This window comes from Pan troglodytes, chromosome 8 (genome assembly GCF_028858775.2).
Source record: "Pan troglodytes isolate AG18354 chromosome 8, NHGRI_mPanTro3-v2.0_pri, whole genome shotgun sequence".
In the NCBI taxonomy this organism is placed as follows: Eukaryota; Metazoa; Chordata; class Mammalia; order Primates; family Hominidae; genus Pan; species Pan troglodytes.
Genome location: NC_072406.2, coordinates 58,755,892 through 58,778,337, shown reverse-complemented (window position 1 = coordinate 58,778,337; position 22,446 = coordinate 58,755,892). Strand labels below are relative to the sequence as shown.

Below are 22,446 nucleotides of genomic sequence, written 5' to 3'. Positions count from 1 at the left end.
TGCCACATATCTCTGTTGTTTATTTATAAATTGGAGAACTCTCTGATGTGTAACAAAGGTTGGATAGATCAGAGACAATTGGAAGATGAATCCTCTACTCTATTGTCACCTCTTCTTTTTCTATTCACACATGTCAGGTGGAGACATGCGTGTTGTAAATTATTTTGTCAGAATGAAAGCCTGGCAGATTAAATGATTTCTTCTCTTTTTGCTGTACTTGATATCGATCTCTTGTTGATTTCTTGATAATATGTTTGGTTATTTTTGTTTTCATTGCTTTTAGTGTCAGAGATGGCTTTAGATTCCCTGTTCTGTGTGCTCCTGTCTGGCTCCTGAACCCAGCTGGAGAGGTGTGTCAATCCCAACTGGTGAAGTACTGAGAGGAAGCTACACAAAAGGCAGCAAGGTGTTAATAAGTGTACCTCTGACATTTTTAACCACCTCTGACTTTTCCATGGAATGGACAAGTAGTAGTCTCTGTCAGAGCAATGTTTTAAAGGAAAAAAAGAAACTTGAGGTCGTAAACTGTTTATTAATTTATGCTGTTATTTTGTGTTTACTCAACTCATTTATATTGACGTGTAAATTAGTAATTTATGAACTACTATTCATCAATTCATTGCCTATATGTCAGCAAACAAGTTTTCTTCTTAATAAAGAATCCGGTGGCTGGGCACAATGGTTCACACCTGTAATCTCAGCATGTTGGGAGGGCAAGGTAGGAGGATTCCTTGAGGCCAAGAGTTCAAGACCCGCCTGGGCAACATAGCAAGATTTCATCTCTACAAAAAAATGAAAACATTGGCTGGGCATGGTGGCTCATTCCTATAGTTCAGGCTACTCAGGAGCCTGAGGTAGGAGGATCACTTGAACCCAGGAGTTTGAGGCTGCAGTGAGCTATGATCCTAACACTGCTCTCCAGCCTGGGTGACACACCAAGAGACCATCTCTTCAAAAAAGGAATCTAGGGGCATCAGTGTGTGCACACAGCATGGCTTGTGAATGCGGAAGTGCCTGTGTGCATAGTTGTGCTCAAGAATGTGTTGATGATTATATCTTCTCAGCATGAAAAAAAGTTGTTGTTGTTTTTTTTTGAGATGGAGTCTTGCTCTGTCACCAGACTGGAGTGCAGTAGTGCTATCTTGGCTCACTGCAACCTCTGCCTCCCGGGTTCAAGTGATTCTCCTGCCTCAGCCTCCTGAGTAGCTGGGACTACAGGCACATGCCACCACTCCTCGCTAATTTTTTGTATTTTAGTAGATACGGGGTTTCACCATGTGGGCCAGGATGGTCTTGATCCCCTGACCTCGTGATCGGCCCACCTAGGCCTCCCAAAATGCTGGGATTACAGGTATGAGCCACCATGCCTGGCCTGAAGTTCACGTTTATAAAGATCTCTCTACGTCTTAGATTTGATTCTTCCTTTAAATATTTTTCTCATTGACATTTGAAAGCACCTGACCTTATATAAAATGAAGAATTTTCATAACTCCATAAAAGAATTATGACATCATCTACTATTTATTTCTCTTGTCTCATAAATCTAAACCATCAACCTGCTTATTTTTGTATACTGTCACACTGTGTATTCTCTGCATTGAATGCCTTTCTATTGACATTGTCTGTAAAAATTGTGGGAAGTTTTCTGCACCCTAAATTTTCTGTTATGCGGATTAGATATCCAGTATCCATGTTTTTCCAAGTCTTACATCAGAAAGGGTAAATACAGCCCTCACAGCAGCCTGTTGTTTGTCCTGCAATTGTGTTTCCATCACATTACACAAAGCCTCTTTGTCTTCGTGGTTGTACCCTGCTAATAAGTTTTTTTTTAATTATGTAATGTGTGTATATACAAATACCTATATGTATGTGTGTACACATACAGCTGATATCTACTGAGATTATGTATGCATGAACTATAGAATTAACTTGTAATTTTAAGAAAATAAATTATTTTGTAAAGATAAATCTCATGTTTAAGAAGGGGAATTACAATGGAATCATTTAGGGATGCCTCAGCCTAAACATAATATGGAAAAAGCCATAACCAAAAGTCATTTTAGAGTACTGCTAGGTTACTCAACCTATCATCACATTTAATTAAAATGTCAGTTTGAACCATGGCCAGTCGATTTTCGTTAATATGTTATTTAAATCAACTTGTGAAGTCTTCATTTTAGATATAGAATTTGTGTTAATGAACTGGAAAATAACATTCTATTGCTTGGAAGATGTGTTAAAGCCTAAATATTTATGACTTTGTAAAAGAAGAAAACCAGCTGGTGATCAGTTGGCATTAGTATATAAGGATGTACTCATATTTGGTAATAGCCATTTTTTTCTAACTAGAGTAAGGGAGTTGGGAATGGGAGGCAGAGACAGGGACACAGATATATAAAAAATCGTAGACAAAACTGTATTGCGTTCTGAGTATGGTTCTGTGATCCATGGTTCAGTTTGAGAGGTTCCTGTGTCCCTTATGAGAAGGGACAGGAAAGCCAGGAGGACAGGAGTATGTTTGGGCCTGTGCCTGTGCTTCCACCACAGAAGTCAGCAGCTCTACCTTTCTCTTTTCTCCTCTTTATCTAATAATTGTTTCCTCTTCAAATTTGGGAAATGAGCTTAATCAAAGATTTGTTGTGTTTTTTGTTTGTTTGTTTTTGAAATGTGGCCTCAGTGTGTTTGTTTGCCCAGGCTGATCTTAAACTCCTGGGCTCAAGTGATCCTCCCTCTCAGCGTCCTGTGTAGCTGGGACTACAGGCATGTGCCACCACACCCAGCTAAGTTAATGCTAATGTGTAGTTTATCTGATTCAGTTTTGAAGGGCAGGATATATATAGATAGTTATGTTGTGTGTGTGGTAGGGGGCGTTGTGTGTGTGTGTGTGTGTGTGTATATATATATATTTATATATTACTAGTCCATTGCTGCTACAGCAAACTACCAGTATGTCAGGGCATAAAACAAATTTATTACACTCCTGTATGTCAGAGTGTGATGTGGATCTCACTGGGCTAAAATCTAGGTGGTGGAAAGGCTACCTTCATCTCTAGAGGCTCTAGGGGATCTTTTTTCTCGCCTTTTCCACATTCTGGAGTCTGCCTGCATTTTTTGGCTTTGGGCTCTTCTCCACTCTCACCATTAGCAACCTTGCATCCCATGGACCCTTCTTCTATGGCCACCTGTCTCTGTGGCTCTTTCCTTCCCCCTTCTCTTCCACTGTTAAGGACTCATGTGCTTACTTAGTCCTGAATGGAGACACCGTCATCATCCACATGAGCCCACTGTCCTAATCCATACAGGCTGCTACAAGGAAATGCATTAGACCAGGTAGCTTATAAATAACAGAACTTTGTTTCTCACAGTCCTGGAGGCTGAGAAGTGCAAGATCAAGGTGCCGGCAGTCTTGGTGTCTGGTGAAGGCCTGCTTTCTCATAGAGGCTTCCTTCTTGCTGTGTCTTCGCATGGTGAGAGGAACAAACAAGCTCCCTTGTGCCTTTAATAAGGTGCTAATCCCAGTCATGAGGGCAGAGTCTTCCGTAAGGCTTAACCTCCTAATGCCATCACCTTGAGGGTTAGGATTTTAACACATGAACATTGACGGAACACAGCGTTCATTCCATAGCACCAGGGTAGTCTCCTCATGTCAAGGTCTTTACCTGAATCACATGCATGATGTACCGTTTTCATGTAAGGTTCTAGGAATCTGTGGACATCTTTGGGGGGCCATTATTTTGCCGATCACATATTACATATATTTTAATATTCTAGACTAGTATGAAAACAATGCTACTTCCATTGCTTTATATATGTATATATATACACATTGTCTAATGCTATAATTTAAAAAAGGTTGTAGACACAAATATACCCATTTTAAAAAAATAATAATTTTTGCTATTTTACTTCATACTGCCAACTCCTTTTTCCTGAAACTGCTTCAACTCTGGAATTCTTTTTTGCTATTAGTTTTATTTTATTGAAATATTCATGAATGAGCATACACTTGTATATGGATTTAAAATTCACAGTAATGTTCTCATGAATTCATCTGTGAATAACATTTTATAGACAAAATGTCTGCACTAGGACAAGAGAAAGATCTATAATTCCTTTGTTCTAAGGTACCGCCATTCATTGTTATTATTTTAAAATATGAGTGTTGACTGATGTTAAAACCCAAAATGGGGCCGGGAGTGGTGGCTCCCGCCTGTAATCCCAACACTTTGGGAGACCGAGGTGGGCGGATCACCTGAGGTCAGGAGTTTGAGAACAGCCTGGCCAACATGGTGAAACCCTGTCTCTACTAAAAATAGAAAAATTAGCTGGGCATGTGTTGCACGCCCATAATCTTAGCTACCCGGGAGACTGAGTCAGGAGAATCGCTGGAACCTGGGAGGCGGAGGCTGCAGTGAGCCGATATCATAACAGTGCTCTCCAGCCTGGGTGACAGAGCGAGACTCTGTTCTTCCCCCAACCCCCAAAAAAACACAAAAAGGGATAATTGGCCGGGCACAGTGGCTCACGCCTGTAATCCCAGCACTTTGGGAGGCCGAGGTGGATGGTTCACCTGAGACCGGGAGTTTGAGACCAGCCTGACCAACATGGAAAAACCCCATCTCTACTAAAAATACAAAAATTAGCCGGGCATGGTGGCACATGCCTGTAATCCCAGCTACTCAGCAGGCTGAGGCAGGAGAATTGCTTGACTCTGGGAGGTGGAGGTTGCTGTGAGCCAAGATCGCACCATTGCACTCTAGCCTGGGCAATAACAGCAAAACTCCGTCTCAAACAAACAAACAAACAAACAAAAAAAACATTTATAACTGGGCAGTGGAATTGAAAATCATTTTTAAAAATATCCAAAATACCTAAGGAACTTGTATAAATAAATAGGAAAAAAAAAAAAGAGAAAAACATCAAGAAGCCCACAAAAAAGCAGATTTGTAAATGGGCAATGGATTTGAATAGACATTTAGCCATAGAAGGCATCCAGTTGGTGAAAAGGCATATGGAAAGGTGCTCAGCATCACTGATTATCAGGAAAATGAAAATGAAAACCGCCACGAGTGGTTTAGACCATAGCGGCATGCATGAAAGTTTTCAGACCTCCAGTTGTTGGGAGTGGCTGAGGAGATTGGGGAGCTTCTGTCTGAGTTGGAAGAGTGGAGTCTCAACAAGAACCAGTGTATTCTGGACATGTGTGTGCCCTGGAGTGTTCATGGCTGGATGCCTTGTCTACCTGTGCCTTACAGAGTGACACCATTGTGGTGTGGTCGATCAGAGGGGCAGGAGGCTTTCAGAGGGAGTGGGAAGTGGTGGGGCTTGGTTTGTTTGCCCATGGATGACAGCAAAAGTGAGTTGGCTTCCCAAGAACTTTTACCAGTAGCCTGTTTTGCTACAATTCTAGACCCAGACTGGGGTCCCAAGGCATCATAGCCCACAGCTTCTTAGCAAGTGCATGTTCAGTTGGATCCCCCAGCTCAGCCTGGGTCATCCCCACCTTCTGCCTCTTGGGCCATACATAGCTCAGCTCTGTACTGAGCCATCATCCCATGGTGAGCAAGACCCCATTCTTGGTCTTCAGTCTCCTTCCCTGCAGCATGCAGTCAAGGTGGTGGCTGGAAGGGGCCAAGGAGCCACATGTCACAGTGCCCTGCTGCCTGAACAAGGACCAGAGGCCTGTGGAACACATGGCTCTCAGATTTCTCCCATTTGATGACTCATCAGCTGCCCCCACATGGCTTTCTAGCTCACAGCAGATCTAGCCTTCTCTGAGCAGTGAAGATGGGATGTTTTATGGTCATTTTCCCTGGTGTGCAGAGCCCAAGTGGAGTTCTTCAGCACACCCTACACCATCCCCTCACTAACACCCCCACCTGTCCAGTCTTACCTGCCTTCATATCAAAAGCACTCAGTTAACCCAGAGGGCTTCAGCCCTGCCCTGCCTGACTTTCTAGGAAACCCCTCTCTCCACCCACCCTAATCAGACACTGTCTGAAGGTTCCCCCTCATCATTTTAAAAGGAAGAGAAATTTTTCTGACACAGAGGTTCTGGTGAAGTGGCCAGCTCCCACATCACAGGGTGATGGCGGTTTGGACTGGACCAGGATCAGACAGTGCTGTCCTGGGGCTGGCCATCTGATAAGGGGCTCCAGAAAGGGCAGTGATGGACCCCTGGGAGGCTTTCTGATCTCCTGGTCACAGGTTTTTGGTGAGAGGACCTATTGGCCACTAGGGTGTCTGCAGGTGTGTGTGTATGTGTGTGTGTGTGTGTGTGTGTGTGTGTGTATGTGTGTGTGTGATGTTTGTTTACTTGGATTGACTTCTTTCAGCATGAAGCCCACTGTTTTGCTGAATGTATCTCACTGTTTCCTGAAACTCAGTACATTCAGCTGGCTTAAGGGTCCTGGGGCCTCGCTGTGTCATATTTGCACAAGCCTAGTGTCTGTGCAGACTGTACACTGGAGTTCAGTTGTAAGACCCTTTTGATCCCTTATTCTGTTCCTGTAATAGAAAAGCCATTTCACTCAATGGAATAGAAACCCAGATCTAATGGAGAGATGTTCTAATCTGCCATACACTGGGGCAGTGGCCAGTGATTTGGACTTTGTGGCACAGATGGAAATTTCCAGGTTCTCTAGGTGGTAGGCAGAGGCCTCACTTTTTAAGAAACTCCCCCACTCCACCCCTGCCAATGAGGACGTTGCTTAGAGGTATTTCTATCAGTGTTGAGTAGAAGAGATCTTTTCTTGGTGTTGAATTTCAGGTAAGGATGCCAGCTTCTGCATATCAGGGTGGTGATGTTTGGGCTGCGACAGGTCTAGACAGCAGTCTGAAAGGGGGCTCAAGGAAGTAGCTGTGAAAGGCCCCTGGGATGTTTTCTGCTCCCCTTTCTGCAAATCCCCTGGAGGGAGATCCTGTTAGTCACTACGGGATGTGTGTGTGTGTGTGTGTGTGTGTGTGTGTGTGTTCATCACTTGTTGCTTGGGGGTGGGAAGAGACAACAATAACCTACAGAATCCATAGTTCTCAGTTCATCTCCCATCCTAGTCCAATCATGGCCTAACATCCTTAGCTACCGATCGCAGAGGAGACTGCGCATTTGTGTTCATGTGGCCTTGGATGTTGGCAGATTCAGATTGGTGCCCCAGGCATCTGTGCCTGTAACTGCAGTTTCAGCGGGCTCAGGACCAGGCTAAAGGGCCTCCAAGCTTCCTCCAGTTTCCTGGTGCATGTATGTGCAATATGCTCCCCTGGCCTGGGTCTTTCCTGCTGCTTCTTGCCAGTTGGGTCAGAACTAGCTTATTAAGCAGTTTTTTTTCTGAGCTTTAATCGAACTGGCTCCAACCAGTTGGAGACTTGAAAAGGGCTACATGATAGTTATAGATTTTTAAAGATATATTATTATTTTAGAGTAGTTTTGAGTGTACAGCAAAATGGAGTGCAGAGTCCAGAGATCTCATATGCCCTCAATTCCTGTACACTCTCGGGTCACTCCACCAACAACCTCCTACACCAGAGCCACTTTGAAACATTAGAAAATATATTTGAGCATTCAGAAATGTATAAACTAGGCAGCCCCAGACTGCAAGCAGCTCAGAGGTCCAACAGAGAGGCTTAGGGAGGGTGGGGGAAGAATTTTATATGGTGAATGTGGAAGAAAAAGAAAATACTTGATTGGGTAAAGTGGAGCAGTGGCCTCATTTGGAACATTACAGTGGAAGGTCTCTAGTTAGATGTTAGTTGGTGGTTTCTGATTGCTTAAGCTTAAGTTTCCTTTTATTATTTACACTGAGTCAAGTTTTGGGTTATTTAAGGAGGAATTGAGTGCACTGCAGCCACCTCAGCCTCATGGCCACCTGTTTATTTGATTATTTTTAACTGAGAAGATCCTTTTAAAAATATCTGTTACCCTAGCTGGAGTGCAGTGACGTGATCACGGCTCACTGCAGCCACAACCTTCCAGCTCAGGTGATCCTCCCACCTCAGTGCTCCCCACCCTGAGTAGCTGGGACTACAGGCATGTGCCACCACACCACCATGCTAGGCTAATGGTTTGTATTTGTTTGAGAGATGCAGTTTCCCTAAGTTGCTTAGGCTTCTTTTGAACTCTTAGACTCAAATAATCTGCCTGCATTGGTCTCCCCAAGTGCTGGAATTACAGGCCATCTAAATCTTTTATCTCAGATTTGCCTTGTGACAAAAGGAGGGGTACTTTTTCTGACATGATGAGGCAGAGAAAGGTGAGGTGGGTGCATCCTGTGCATGTGATTTTCTCAGGTGATGGGAATATGGTCGGCTCTTGCCTAATGGGATATATTTTCTCTTTGAATGATTTGGCAAGATATCAGATGAGAGAAGTTGAATACATGTTAGAAGAACATAGAAAAAATAGGTTATACACGTTGGGTTTCTGAAGAAATGATGTCATTGGAGAAACAAAACTTTTATTGATTTCTGGAAACATTTAGGGCCAATTTTTTGTGTAAGTAATTTGAATTTATGATGATATCTCTGACCACTTTTTGATATTTTTTCTGGTTCAGGTGAGTGGTGTCATTGAGCAAACACAAAGTCGGGCTCATCCAAGGATGAGATTTTGCCAGAGAAAGGACGAGCAGCAAGTCAGGGAGCTTAAGGTAATTATGAGAAAGTGACTATCTAAAATTGCTTAGGTAGAAGGAGACAGGTTGGATTTTTGTGTGTTTGGTATTTGGGATAAGAGGGATGTGGGTGTGTACTTGACATGGGTTGTTTATTCTCTCTCTCTTTTTTTTTTTTTTTTTTGAGAGGGACTCTCACTCTGTCGCCCAGGCTGGACTGCTGTGGCACAGTCTTGGCTCACTGCAACCTCTGCCTCCCGGGTTCAAGGGATTCTCCTGCCTCAGCCTCCCGAGTAGCTGGGATTACAGGCACCTGCCACCATGCCCGGCTAATATTTGTGATTTTTTTTTTTTAGTGGAGACGAGGTTTCACTATGTAGGCGAAGCTGGTCTCGAACTCCTGACCTCAGATGATCCACCCGCCTCAGCCTCCCAAAGTGCTGGGATTACAGGTGTGAGCCACTGCGCCTGACCTGTTTATTCTCTTAAGAGAGAAAATGAGGGGATTAATGCACTGTAGTTCTGGACAAGGTGGAAAACTCTTAAAGTGGAAGTACTGGGGCAAGGGCTCTGACAGGCTAGGATGGTGCAGTCAGTCCCTTCCCCCCAGAAATCAGTAGAATGTTAGCAGTTCAGACTCAAACCTTGTGAAAAACAGGTGGTGGAAAGGAAATCCCTCACAGCAACTGGCACCATAATCAAGACAATGTTTGCAGAATAAATGGAGTTACCTGCTTTCAGCCCCAGGTCGTAGCTATTGTCTGCCCTGCTGATATGTGATAATAATTTATGATCCTGTTGTCTTAAAATGGGGTCACTCATCTCCAGTAGAATTAAGTCCACAGTGAAGTTGTCCTCCCATCCCCAAAGAGATAAACATATATGAATGAACTCACGTGATAACAACTACTGCGGCCTGGGATCATGAGAGACCTGAACTGAACTGATAGGAAGTGAAAGGTGGCTGAGATAATGAGAATAGACCCATCTGCAGAGGATCATAAAACCAGCAAAGACAAGATCTTGTCTAAGATGCCTTCACAAACTTTGTCCATGAGAACTCTTAAGGATTTCACCAGACCTGTTGGCTGCTGCTGTGATCTCTGCCCAAGAGGAGCCTCTGACCAACATCCAAAGGGCTTCTGGACCCACTGGACTCCTGGAGGTACATTGGTCTCCCGATCCATGGCTGTGGTTTTTTACTCCCTTTATCACTGCCTGTATGTAGAATGATAATTGCATAATTGATAGTGTGAAGACCTCTTGATAAATGGTAAATCTGAGCATATGTATTTGGCTGACATGTCATTATGAAACCTCACAGCTTCAGTCAGTGTCAACGCAGCTAGGGAGCATGTACCTAATGCACATATCACTGGGCATAGTCTACAGGCACCTAATAACTCAGGTACCTTAACAGTCACTAATGAGTGTCTCTCCAAGGACTAAACAATGGAAGACTGTAGAAGATGCTATTCATTAAGATATCTCAAGAATATGGAAAACTATTATTCGCTTCTCATGGGACAGGACTTTATAGGGCACCTGAAAAAACTCCCATGAAAAATCACTTTTACAAAATGTCAAGTTATGATATCCAGGATGAAACCAATGAGTCACAACATTCACATAATACAGTGTACAACCCTGATCTCTTGACTGTCATCAAATGTTTCTTACCTCTAAACCAAAGTTTCATTTTATAATTTAATTTTTCTCATTTTTTCTGTTCTCTTAGCTTAAGAAAAGATCATTACAAACTTTTTGTAAGTTTTTCATATATGCTTGCAAAGGGTTATAAAACTTTATTGTGATTATTCTTGCTTTAAGCTGAAACTTCCCTAATCTTTAGAGATTGTGGCATAGCATGTTAGTTTCTTTTCCATATCCAATTGTTTTCTTTAGTGAATACAGAAATACGGGCTCTATTTTGTAACTTTAAGTAGATATCATCTCAAGTCTACAAGAATTATCCAAAATGGTATTTAATGACATTTCTAGATCTTCAGACACTATTAATGCAGATTGTAGCCTCTAGGTCCTGAAGATTTTACTAGATACTGGTTACTGAAACTGAGCTTTCTTGAATTATTTTTCCTTCCACTGTGGTTTCCCGCATTTCAACATATCACCTATTTTTGTCCTCAAAGGTTACTTAAATTTTTTCCACAGAATTAAATTAAATATGAATCATCCCTCCTCTGATTTTTGAAATGACCCTTTGCTTCCTATGATAATGATTCTTCTGGTCCGTTTTGTAGTTATATGTTAGAGTTTGTAAATAGTCACACATTTTGCAACTGCATATAATTTTCTTATTATTTTTTCCTCTTCCTCTAAAACTGCTGTTATTTCTTTTAACTTTTTGTGGGAAAAATTAAACCCATCTTTCACTTTGTTGATATACTTATTTATAATTGAACTCCTTGATTTTTGCTCGAATTGCTTTTCAAGTTACCCACTTTTAGGGAAGACATTATTTGGGTTTTGTTTAGTGTATCAGGCTTTTTTTAGTTAGTTGTATCAAGAAGTGTAGACTTTTCTATACATAATATCCTTTTTCCCAGAGTATTTTTTTTTTTTTAAGTCTGTAGCCGGGTGCAGTGGCTCATGCCTGTAATCCCAGACTTTGGGAGGCCAAGGCGGGCACATGACGAAGTCAAGAGATGGAGACCATCCTGGCTAACACATTGAAACCCTGTCTTTACTAAAAATACAAAAAATTAGCCGGACATGGTAACGGGTACCTGTAGTCCCAGCTAATCAGGAGGCTGAGGCAGGAGAATGGCATGAACCCAGGAGGCAGAGGTTGCAGTGAGCCGAGATCGTGCCACTGCACTCCAGCCTGGGTGACAGAGCAAGACTCCATCTCAAAAAAAAAAAAAAAAAAAAAAAAAAAAAAAAATTCGGTTAAAATAAAGGTCATCAAAAGATCTTTTCCTAAACCTTTCCTTTACCAGAAATATCTCTAGTGTCACATTGTCCTTTCTCCCTTCTTGCTTTTGTAGGAGTCCAAAGCTAATCTGTCCCTGATCCGGATTGCACGCACCTGTGCCCTTTGGGGCCCTTCTGCATTAGTTCTTCCTTCTCTTCTAACCTCAAAAATGTGTTTTCTCTGTTGGCTCTTTCCCTTTAACATAGAAGTATACTCACGCTTTTGTTGAATCTTGAAATAAAAGGCTTCCTTTACCACATATCTCCCTTTAATACTACATCTCTCTTCTCAGCCAAATACTTGGGAAGAGAAGCCCTGAGTTTGTGTCATTGTTTTCTCACCTCCAGTTCACTACTTTACCCACTGCCTGACATCCAGCTCGCTCACACAGACACACAAGCCCAATCACTAAGTTGCCATAGCTAATTTGTAGCTTTCCTGCCCTCCTGGCAAAATCTGACTCTGCATTGGGATAATACATGTCGAGTACCTATTGAACAGGCACTGTGCTAGGTGCTACTGTTATAGATATGAAAAGAAGGCATCATCTCCTTTCTAACAACTCACAGGAGCAGCCATTCCTGATTCATACATGTCTCTTGACTCCCAGTGCTCACTTTTGCAAGCTTCACTTAATGCCGTGTAAATCACCCTATTCTCCAGGTCTTCTTTCTTCCCAGTTCTCCTTACTATACACAACTTCTCAAGGCAGTCACCTCCATGCCCATGGCTTCAATTGCTTTCTCCATTCTCTGAGAACAATAGAATTTTAAATGGTTTTTTTTCATGTATTAGCTTTATTTTATACAAGGTGCCTCACTTGCTGTAACCATAGATTCAAAGTTGCTCCATGAAAGTAATAAATGAAAAATGGTGATTTTTTAGCGTGTAAATTTTAGGAAATTTCCCCAGTTATGCTTAATGGCTTCATTTAGTATGTATGTTATTTTTGAAAACATATGTTGGGATGTCACAAATGGACTTAGCCTACAGAGATTTATATTCAACTTTTGAGCAGAGAGTTCCATTTTAATGTGACACTGAGAGTAAAAAACTATCTTTTCCTCCTTACCTATTTCTCTTCCTACATTCTCGGCCAGGAGGAAGGCACTGCTACACACCCAGTCTTCCCCAGCAGAGCCTGAGCAGCTCTGTTTTCCATCTACTTCCCCTCTTCTTTCACATCTCATGACCAAGCACTTCCTATTCTGTCTCCCAAATGATCACAGACTTTTTCCTCCATTTTTGTCACTGCCACTTCCCTTAGCATTACTCTGCCTTTAGAGAAAGTCTCTTAATTGGTTGGGTTGCTTCCTTCAGTATTTATTATACAGACCACTACACGCACATCTGACAGAGACTTTTCACCTCTTCATGGTTCAATGACTGAAATTCCCAGAAAAAAATTAAAACCACCCCAGCATCAAATTTGAGGTCAAATAGAGGTGGGTTTGTATCCCAGGTTCATATACTTTCCAGCAGTTTGGTCTGAGAAAACTGACCTCCTTAAGCCTTTGTTTGTGTATCTGCCTACACTCATTGAGAGTTGGGACTATTTCACACATACAATGCCTGGCATGTAGAAGGGACTTAATCAATGTTGAAAGAAAGGGAGGCATTTTAAAATCCACATCAAAAAAATGTCGCTCTGTTCGGGAGTGGTGGCTCACGCCTGCAATCCCAGCACTTTGGGAGGCCAAGGCAGGTGGATCACCTGAGGTCAGGAGTTCGAGATCAACCTGAACAACATGGTGAAACCCCATCTCTACTAAAAAGACAAACATTAGCTGAGCATGGGGGTGGTCTCCTGTAATCCCAGCTACTTGGGAGGCTTAGGCACTTGAATGAGAATCACCTGGACCCAGGAGGTGGAGGTTGCAGTGAGCAATGATTGTGCCACTGCCTGGGAAACAGAGTGAGACTCTGTCTCAAAAAAAACAACAAAAAAAAATTCTTTTAAAAATATACGAATCTGGCTGGGCACGATGGCTCATGCCTGTAGTCCTAGCACTTTGGGAGGCTGAGGCGGGCGTGACCAACGTGCAGAAACCCCGTCTCTACTAAAAATACAAAATTAGCTGGGCATGGTGGCACCTGCCTGCAATCCCAACTACTTGGGAGGCTGAGGCAGGAGAATTGCTTGAGCCCGGGAGGCGGAGGTTGCAGTAAGCCAAGATCATGCCATTGCACTCCAGCCTGGGCAACAAGAGTGAAACTCCGTCTCAAAAAAAAAAAAAAATAGTGTTCAGCAAGGTTGAAGCATAAAACGTTAATAGCCAGAATCATTTATCAATTGTATTTCTATACATCTACAAGACACAATCTGAAAATGAAATTAGAGAAACAATTTCACTCGGCAACAAGAGCAAAACTTCGTCTGAAAATAATAATAATAATAATAATCTACAATGTCATTTCCCATCCAAGCTTGACTTCTACCTTTACTTTCTGATATGGTTTTGCCATGTCCCCACCCACATCTCATCATGAATTACAATCCCCATAATCCTGATGTGTCGAGGGAGGGGCCTAGGGGGAGGTGATTGGATCATGGGGGCAGTTATCCTCATGCTGTTCTTGTGATATTCAGTAAGTCCTCATGAGATCTTATAGGGTTTTGTTTTGTTTTTTGGGATGGAGTCTTGCTCTGTTGTTGGGATGGAGTCTGCCATGCTCATGGCAGGAGTGCCATGGCATGATCTTGGCTCACTGCAGTCTCTGCCTCTTGAGTTCCAGTGATTCTCCTGCCTCAGCCTCCTGAGTAGCTGGGATTACAGGCATGCACCACCACACCCAGCTAATTTTTGTATTTTTAGTAAAGACAGGATTTCACTACATTAGCTAGGCTGGTCTCAAACTCCTGACCTCAGTTGATCCACCTGCCTTGGCCTCCCAAAGTACTAGGGTTACAAGTGTGAGCCACCGTGCCCAGCTGAGATCTGATGGTTTTATACATGTTTGACAGTTGCTCCTTCACATGTTCCCACTCTCTGTGTGGCCACCATGTAAGTCGGACCTGCCCTTCTGCCATGACTGTAAGTTTCCTGAAGGACTTCCCCCTCTGCCATGATTGTAAGTTTCCTGAGGCCTCCCCAGCCATGTGAAACTGAGTCAATTAAACCTCTTTCCTTTAAAAATTACCCAACCTCAGGTATTTCTTTATATCAGTGTGAAAACAGACTGCTATACTTTCTGATAATCATGCTTAAGCAATTGGGGAATTCAGACTACCCTGGGATCAAACTATGGCCCCACCCTTAGCAGTCATGTGACCTTGGGGAGGTTGCTTACCTTCTCCATCTCAACAACTTCTGTAAAATCTGTAACATGAGATTGTTTCTGAGGGTTAAATGAGCATAGCACAGTGGGGACACTGTCAGGCACACACTACTTGCCAGATGTCGAGTATTCATCTTTATTGAAATAGGACTGTGGTAAGCCACTTTATGGCTCTCGATTTTGTATGAGAAAATCATGCTTAGTGCCTTGTTAGTAAAAGAAAGAAAATCTGAAAGTCCCTGCCATGGAAGGAAGAAATAGCGGGGAGAAAAGGGAGTTGGTAAGTTTCAGCATTTCAGAGCTTGGAGGGACAAGTTAGGTTTCTATTTTATGGAGAAGGAGGTGGAGGCAGGATGGGTCCTAAGGTGTCATTCAACACACACAGCCATAACTCTTTATTGAGAGTAGAGCTAGGGCCCCAGGGATTGCTGTGGTCAAGTTGCAGACAAAAATGACCACTCGTTGGAAGACAGGAGAGGAGTGTTTAGTTACAAAAGCAGTCAACAATTCAGGTGTATCTATATTCAGTCAGCAAATAAAAGTTGTTCAACTTGGTTGCTAATGGGACCCACTCTACTGAGGCTTTGTATAGAACTCATAGAGGAAGATGGCTTCAAGTAATGAACTACCCTGTGCTTTTCTTAGGACTAAAATCTCAGGAAGCTGGTGATGAATGAAAACCTTAGTCCCACTGGCACTGCACGAGGGGCCAGGAGAGCAGCAGCATCATAAGCCACAGGGTGGGGCAGCCAAGGCAGGGGCATTCTGAGCTGTTGGGGAGGGGTGGCAGGCAGGGTGGGGCACTGTGAGCTGTCGGGGAGGGCATTGTGAAGTGTGGAGTGGGGCATTGTGTGCCACATGCCTGGGCTCCCACCTGGGACCAGTGGGCTTCAGTCTGTAGGTGACTACGGAAGGAGGAGGAGCTCCATCTGTTCTCTCTTCAGGCAGTTGTTGTGTCTCTCAGCGCTTGTTGGGTTCACAACCTATTAAATAAGCCGGCTGGTCTTCACCCTCCCAGACAAGTCAACTCAGGGGAGGCAGCAGGGTGCGGGCCTTGGCCCGCAGCCCTAGCCGGGGCCGGGGCCAGGGCTGGTGCCCGGGGCCGCGCTGTGAGGTGGGCAGGCGAGGAGCGGGAAGACCATCTCTGCAAGTGCAGCATAGCCTCGGCCTAGGACAGCGGGAGTGCGTGGCCAAAGCTGTGAGCAGAGGCACAGGTGGTGGCAGACAGTAGAGGCGCCCCATGGGGAACATACTGACCTGTCGTGTGCACCCTAGCGTCAGCCTCGAGTTTGACCAGCAGCAGGGGTCGGTGTGTCCCTCTGAATCTGAGATCTATGAGGCAGGAACTGGTGACAGGATGGCAGGAGCACCCATGGCTGCTGCTGTACAGCCTGCTGAGGTGACTGTTGAAGTTGGTGAGGACCTCCACATGCACCACATTCATGACCGGGAGATGCCTGAAGGTAAGGAGGTGATAGGTGCCATCTACCCTCGGTTTGCCTCTGGCTGCTGCTGTCCCCAAGGTTCCCTTTGAGGCATCCCCCACTTCGAGCTCCTTTCTGCTTGTAGCCAGCTTTCCCGGGGGCTGGCCAGGAACAAAAGCTGGCTCTGCCTTGAATTCCCACCCCTTAGTCTTTCCCCACCGAGTCCAGTCATTTTCTTTTCGCCTCCCCTCCCAATCGCCCAGTTCTTGCTCTCTCATCTCATTCTCCCAGGCTGGCATGGGACCATTTATTTATGGCTCTTGTCGAATAAGCAGCAGTTGAATAAATGAGTTGATAAATTTTTATAAATGATTACATCTTTTTTCTTTTCTCCCTCTATACATATAGCTTTGGAGTTTAACCTTTCTGCCAATCCAGAGTCAAGCACAATATTCCAGAGGAACTCTCAAACAGATGGTGAGACAACAGTGTCTGTAGCTCTGTTTATTATCCTGTGGGACTTTGTTTAGGCTTCTTTGAGCTATTCTCTTCCTTTTCTCAATAAAAACTCAGATATCCCAACTTTTCAGTACCCATCTTATTTTTTCTTTGTACCTATCCAGATGGTACCTAAGTGAAGGAACCAGGTAAGTGCCTAATTGTTTCCTTTGTTAAAGTAGCCAAATCTCAGGACAGTTCCTATTCAAATATTTGGGGATTTCTTATTTAAAATCAGAATGGAGGTTGCCACGGGAGAGGCTATATGGTATTCTTAATGGGCCGCTTTATTACCTATGAGGCTCTGATTACTTTAAAATTCTTACTTTAACAGAAAATGTGTCTCCAGATTTATTCTGGTGACTTAACAGACTTTATTTACCTCCTTGTTCTAAAAGAGAGGTGGGGATTGGTTCATGGTCAAAACTTTCAAAAGACATGAAACGTCAATGTAGACTTTTAATGTGTAATATAAAGATTGCAGGTTAAAATGTCAGACCTTCCCTGTAAGAGTGTTTGTTGCCGTGGCTCCCCCTTTCTCCCTTCCCCTCCTGACAATAGCATCTTGTTCAAAGATAAGAAAGTTACAGTTTTGGCTGGGCTTGGTGGCTCATGCCTGTAATCCCAGCACTTTGGGAGGCCGTGGCAGGCGGATCACCTGAGGTCAGGAGTTCGAGACCAGCCTGGCCAACATGGTGAAACACTGTCTCTACTAAAAAAAAAATATGAAAATTAGCTGGGCGTAGTGGCGCCTGACTGTAGTTCCAGCTACTCACAAGGCTGAGGCAGGAGAATTGCTTGGACCTGGGAGGTGGAGGTTGCAGTGAGCAGAGATCACGGCAATGCACTCCAGCCTGGGTGACAGAGCGAGACTCCGTCTCACAAAAAAAAAAGGAAAGAAAGTTGGAGTTTTTTAGTCTCTACACTGCTGGCAGAGGCAGGGGATGGGAGCCGGTAGAAAAGAGAAAACAATTAGTTGGTTTGCCTCTAAAATTTTGCAAAGAGATGAATCTAAGTAAAAGTAATTCTGGGTAATAATATGGTTCTTGAATAAAAACTGAAATTTTCAAAATAGAAAACATTGCATCATAAACATATTAAATCCAGTTGGCTTATTGGTTTCATTTAAATGCCAGAGATTTCATTACTGTAGAGGAAATGTCTTATAGCTCTTCTATTTAAACTTTGGTTGGGCTCTTAATTTTTAAAGAGGTAGGATAATTAAGACTCATGAGTGTGACTTTGTAACTTGGAAGTACTATCTTCACATTTCAAGATATTTAAGGATTGCTTTAGAATAAACAAATGTATTATGTGAATTAATTGATTGTACCTTTCTACACAAAGCATGTAAGTACTTGTGTAAACTTATACTCTGCTTGGTGATGTTAGGAAAGCCTGATGGATGTTACACACCAGTTAGTAGATGGGTAGTGTTGGATGAGAGCCCAAAAATGGCTCTTTATTGTCATTCTTTAGGATTACAACACAGTTTATGTATGTCTCACTTGGCCCTTTCCAATACAAATAAGGCCTGTGTATGTTCTCCCTATGTATTGCTAATGAAGAAATGAAAACTTAGAGATATCACATGACTATGGAAGACAGCTACTCAAGAGAACTAAGGTTCTGTGTCCTCAGAATGAAATGGAAGTGACAGATATGATGGATTTACTTTTTAAAAGTTTTAAAAACTCTAGAATACATCTTATATTTTGCCTATAAAATAGACCTGTCTTTTAAAACTTACTGCCATCTTGATTTATTTTATGCAAAGTTGATTTTACACAACTCAAAGCCAAAATTTACCTCTTCTTTTTTTTTTTTTTTTTTTTTTTTTAAATAAAGGAGGGTGTCATTGTGTTACTCATGCTGGCCTCAACTTCCTGACCTGGGTTCAAGTGATTTTCCCATCTCAGCCTCCTGAGTAGCTGGGACTACAAGCATGTGCCATCTTGCCTGGCTCTATCTTATGTCTATACATTCATTTCAATGGATAAGAATCAAAGTAGAGATAGTGAAATAGCCTAAATGCAGCAGTCGAATAAACGAGTTGTTAAATTTTTATCAATGGTTACATCTTTTTTTCTTTTCTTCCTCTATGCATATAGCTTTGGAGTTTAACCCTTCTGCCAATCCAGAGGCAAGCACAATATTCCAGAGGAACTCTCAAACAGATGGTGAGACGACATTGTTTTTTCCGCCAAGAGAAAGAATAAAAGCTCTTGTTTGATCAGGTTATAGAAAGTATTTAGAAAAACTCATATTGGTTTAAATTTTTCACCTTTTCACATGTTCACTTGTCTTATTTTAATATGTGATATACTTTCCTTTAGTTATGATGTTAGTGAAAACGTGTAACCTTTTTGTTTATACATTTTGCCATCTTTTTATCAACACAATTAATTTGTCATGTGATGGAGGAGTCATGGATTTCTCTTTATAATTCTTGGATTTATCTTTATTTATAATTAATGGATTTATCTTTATTTATAATCCCTTTTCCCTTGCTCCAAAAAGTACATTTTAAAGATGAATGATAGAACTTAGGCTTCAGCTTGGTTTTCATTTAAACAAATAAAAAAACATAGTTGTTTATCATCAGGGATTGAATCTGTGATTTGGGCCTCCTCTTACACAGTCCTCTGACCACATTCATTTACCACATCCAAGTTCATGCTACTCAAAAGTTTTAGGTTATTAACTTTTTCATTTGATGTAATGTAAATTTAAACATGCCCTACTCCTGCTTATTTCCCTTAATGTTATGTTAAATCCTCATTTATTTGCCAACAAGCCATACACAGCCAAGTTTTCCAGTTGACTTAAACAGCAAGAATACAAATGAGGGTTTTATAATAATATGCGAAGTAATGCAGCACAGTAAAACACGGGAGTTTGTAACCTTTGTTTTTATAGTTTGAGTAGACTTTGCCCATCTTGAGTCAGTTATTTCTGGTTAGAATTTGTCTTCATTTTTTTCATTACTATAAAGAGATACCTAAGGCTGGGTAATTTATAACAAAAAGGTTTAATTGGCTCAAAGATTTTCAGGCTGTAGAAACATGGCTTTAACATCTGCTTCTGGTGAGGGCCTCAGCAAACTTACAATCATGATAAAAGGCAAAGGGGAAGCAGGTGTTTCCACACGGTGAAAGAGGGAGGAGAGAGGGGAAGGGGGAAGGTACCACACTCTTTTTTTTTTTTTTTTTGAAATGGAGTCTCACTCTGTTGCCCAGGCTGGAGTGCAATGGCACTATCTTGGCTCACTACAACCTCCATCTCCCAGGTTCAAGCAATTCTCCTGCCTCAGCCTCCCGAGTAGTTGGGACTATAGGTGGGCACCATAACACCTGGCTAATTTCTGTATTTTTGGTAGAGACAGGGTTTCACCATGTTGGCCAGGCTGGTCTGAAACTCCTGACCTCAAGTGATCTACCCGCTTCAGCCTCCCAAAGTGCTGGGATTACAGGCTTCAGCCACCGCACCTGGCCAGTACCACAGTCTTTTAAATTACCATAATGAGAATTTGCTTATTACCATGGGGATGGGACCAAGCTATTCATAAGGAATCCACTACCATTACCCAAACACCTCCCACTAGGCCCTATCTCCAACATTAAGGGTCACATGTTAACATGAGACTTGGAGGGGCAACATATCCAAAACATATCAGAATTGTATTTCCCAGTTCCTTCCAGAGCCATGGGCTTCTCACACCTAGAGAGCATGGAAGCAGTAAAAGAAAAGCTATTCCATGTCCCTCACTCTTCAGTGGTAGGAACTTTTGCCTACAAGGCCCTTCCAGCATCAAAGGCAGAGGCAGTGTAGGAAACAAAGCATGGCCCAAGTCCCTCTTGGGGCTTTTATTATTCTGGCCTCTTTTTAGGGAAAAAAAAAAAAATGATTTTTTGTGCTGCAGACACCATGTCCAATTAGGTTTGTATACTCATTTTAACATCAAAATTTAGGCCAGGCTCTGTGGCTTACACCTGTAATCCCAGCTCTTTGGGAGGCTGAGGTGGGTGGATCACGAGGTTAGGAGATCAAGACCATCCTGGCTAACACAGTGTAACTCTGTCTCTACTAAAAATACAAAAAAAAAAAAAAAAAAAAATTGCTAGGCATGGTGGCACATGCCTGTGGTCCCAACTAGTCAGGAGGCTAAGGCTGAAGAATTGGTTGAACCTGGGAGGCAGAGGTTGCACTGAGCTGAGATCCCACCACTGCACTCGAGCCTAGGTGACAGAGTGAGACTCCATCTCAAAAAAAAAAAAAAAAAATTTAAGATAGGTTACTTTCCAGTTGTGTAAAGACTGTTTTTTAATTTTGTTTTGTTTTTAGTGACATATTAGTAGATAACCACTAAGTGTGGTTCAAGATGCTTACAGGGATTCTGTTGCATCTAGAGATAGGTGTCTGGTCAGGAAGTAGTTCTTAGAGCTGTTAGCTCTTAGAGTCTGATAATTAAAGTAAGCTATGTGTAAATGCAGAATGAGAGAATACTAATGGATCATGGCTCATATATGCAACAGTTAAACTTTTTATTAGCTAAATTTTTCATCTGGCCTAATTTTTTTGCCCTTTTCTTTTGTACATGAGGATTCTTTCATTTGTATGTAATAGAAACAAAAAGTAAACTAAATGAAAAACTAAGTTTTTAGATTTGACTTATGAAATTAATCATGCCAGGTAATTTAAATTATAAATTATTGAATATTATTTTTTAAATGGAATTTTGTCTCATTTTACATAGGAGTAATCAGTAAGATGTTAACAACTACTTTTATTTTATGGTATTTGTATCAGAAGTGACCAGTTTTTTTTTTTATTCTTAGTTGTAGAAATAAGAAGAAGCAACTGTACAAACTATGTAAGTAAACACTCAAATAGTTAAGAAATTGATAGTTTGACATAAAAGGATGTCTCTCTTGATTTCTTTAAATTACAATGTGGACCTGGCGGTGGTGGCATGGACCTCTTTTTGTGGATTTTCTAAATCTCTTCTATTTTCCTGAGTATTAAATTTATCCAGAAAAGTGTTTAGCTTAGCGTGTCCACCTTTTAAAGATTTCTGACATTTAAGTTAAATTTCAATAGTCTGGTTCAAAAGATCTGCCTTAAGGCTGGGCATGGTGGCTAACGTCTGTAATCACAGCACTTTAGGAGGCCGAGGCAGGCTGATCATCTGAGGTCAAGAGTTTGAGACAACCCTGACCAACATGGTGAAATTCTGTATCTACTAAAAATACAAAAGTAGCCGGGCGTGGTGGTGCATGCCTGTATTCTCAGCTACTCAGGAGGCTGAGGCAGGAGAATCACTTGAACCCAGGAGGCGGAGGTTGCAGTGAGCCAAGATCGCGCCATTGCACTCCAGCCTGGGCGACAGAGCGAAACTCTGTCTCAAAAAAAAAAAAAAAAAAAAAAAAAGGGCCTTAAATATTTAATCTTATTTTTAATGAAAGAACAAAAATAGAATAGCTAAGTTAATTGCCAGCACTGTCTATTGACTTTCTATCACAGCAGGTAAAAGCATACCTTCCCCGCTACACCATGATCTTATGTTTCTCCCTGTGTTTCTTCCAATTGTAGCACACTTTTTAATTAAATCAGTAATATTTACATGATTATGACTCTGCAAATATTATTCACTGCTAAGTCATATGGTGTTTTCACTGTGCCTCTGCATTCCATGTCCTTCATC

The 22,446-nt window shown here is 42.1% G+C and overlaps 1 pseudogene; it reads left to right on the top strand.

Moving 5' to 3' along the window:
- The window catches only part of LOC129136178 (arf-GAP with GTPase, ANK repeat and PH domain-containing protein 5-like), a 55,916-nt pseudogene that overhangs the window by 18,268 nt on the left and 15,202 nt on the right, over window positions 1-22,446 (top strand).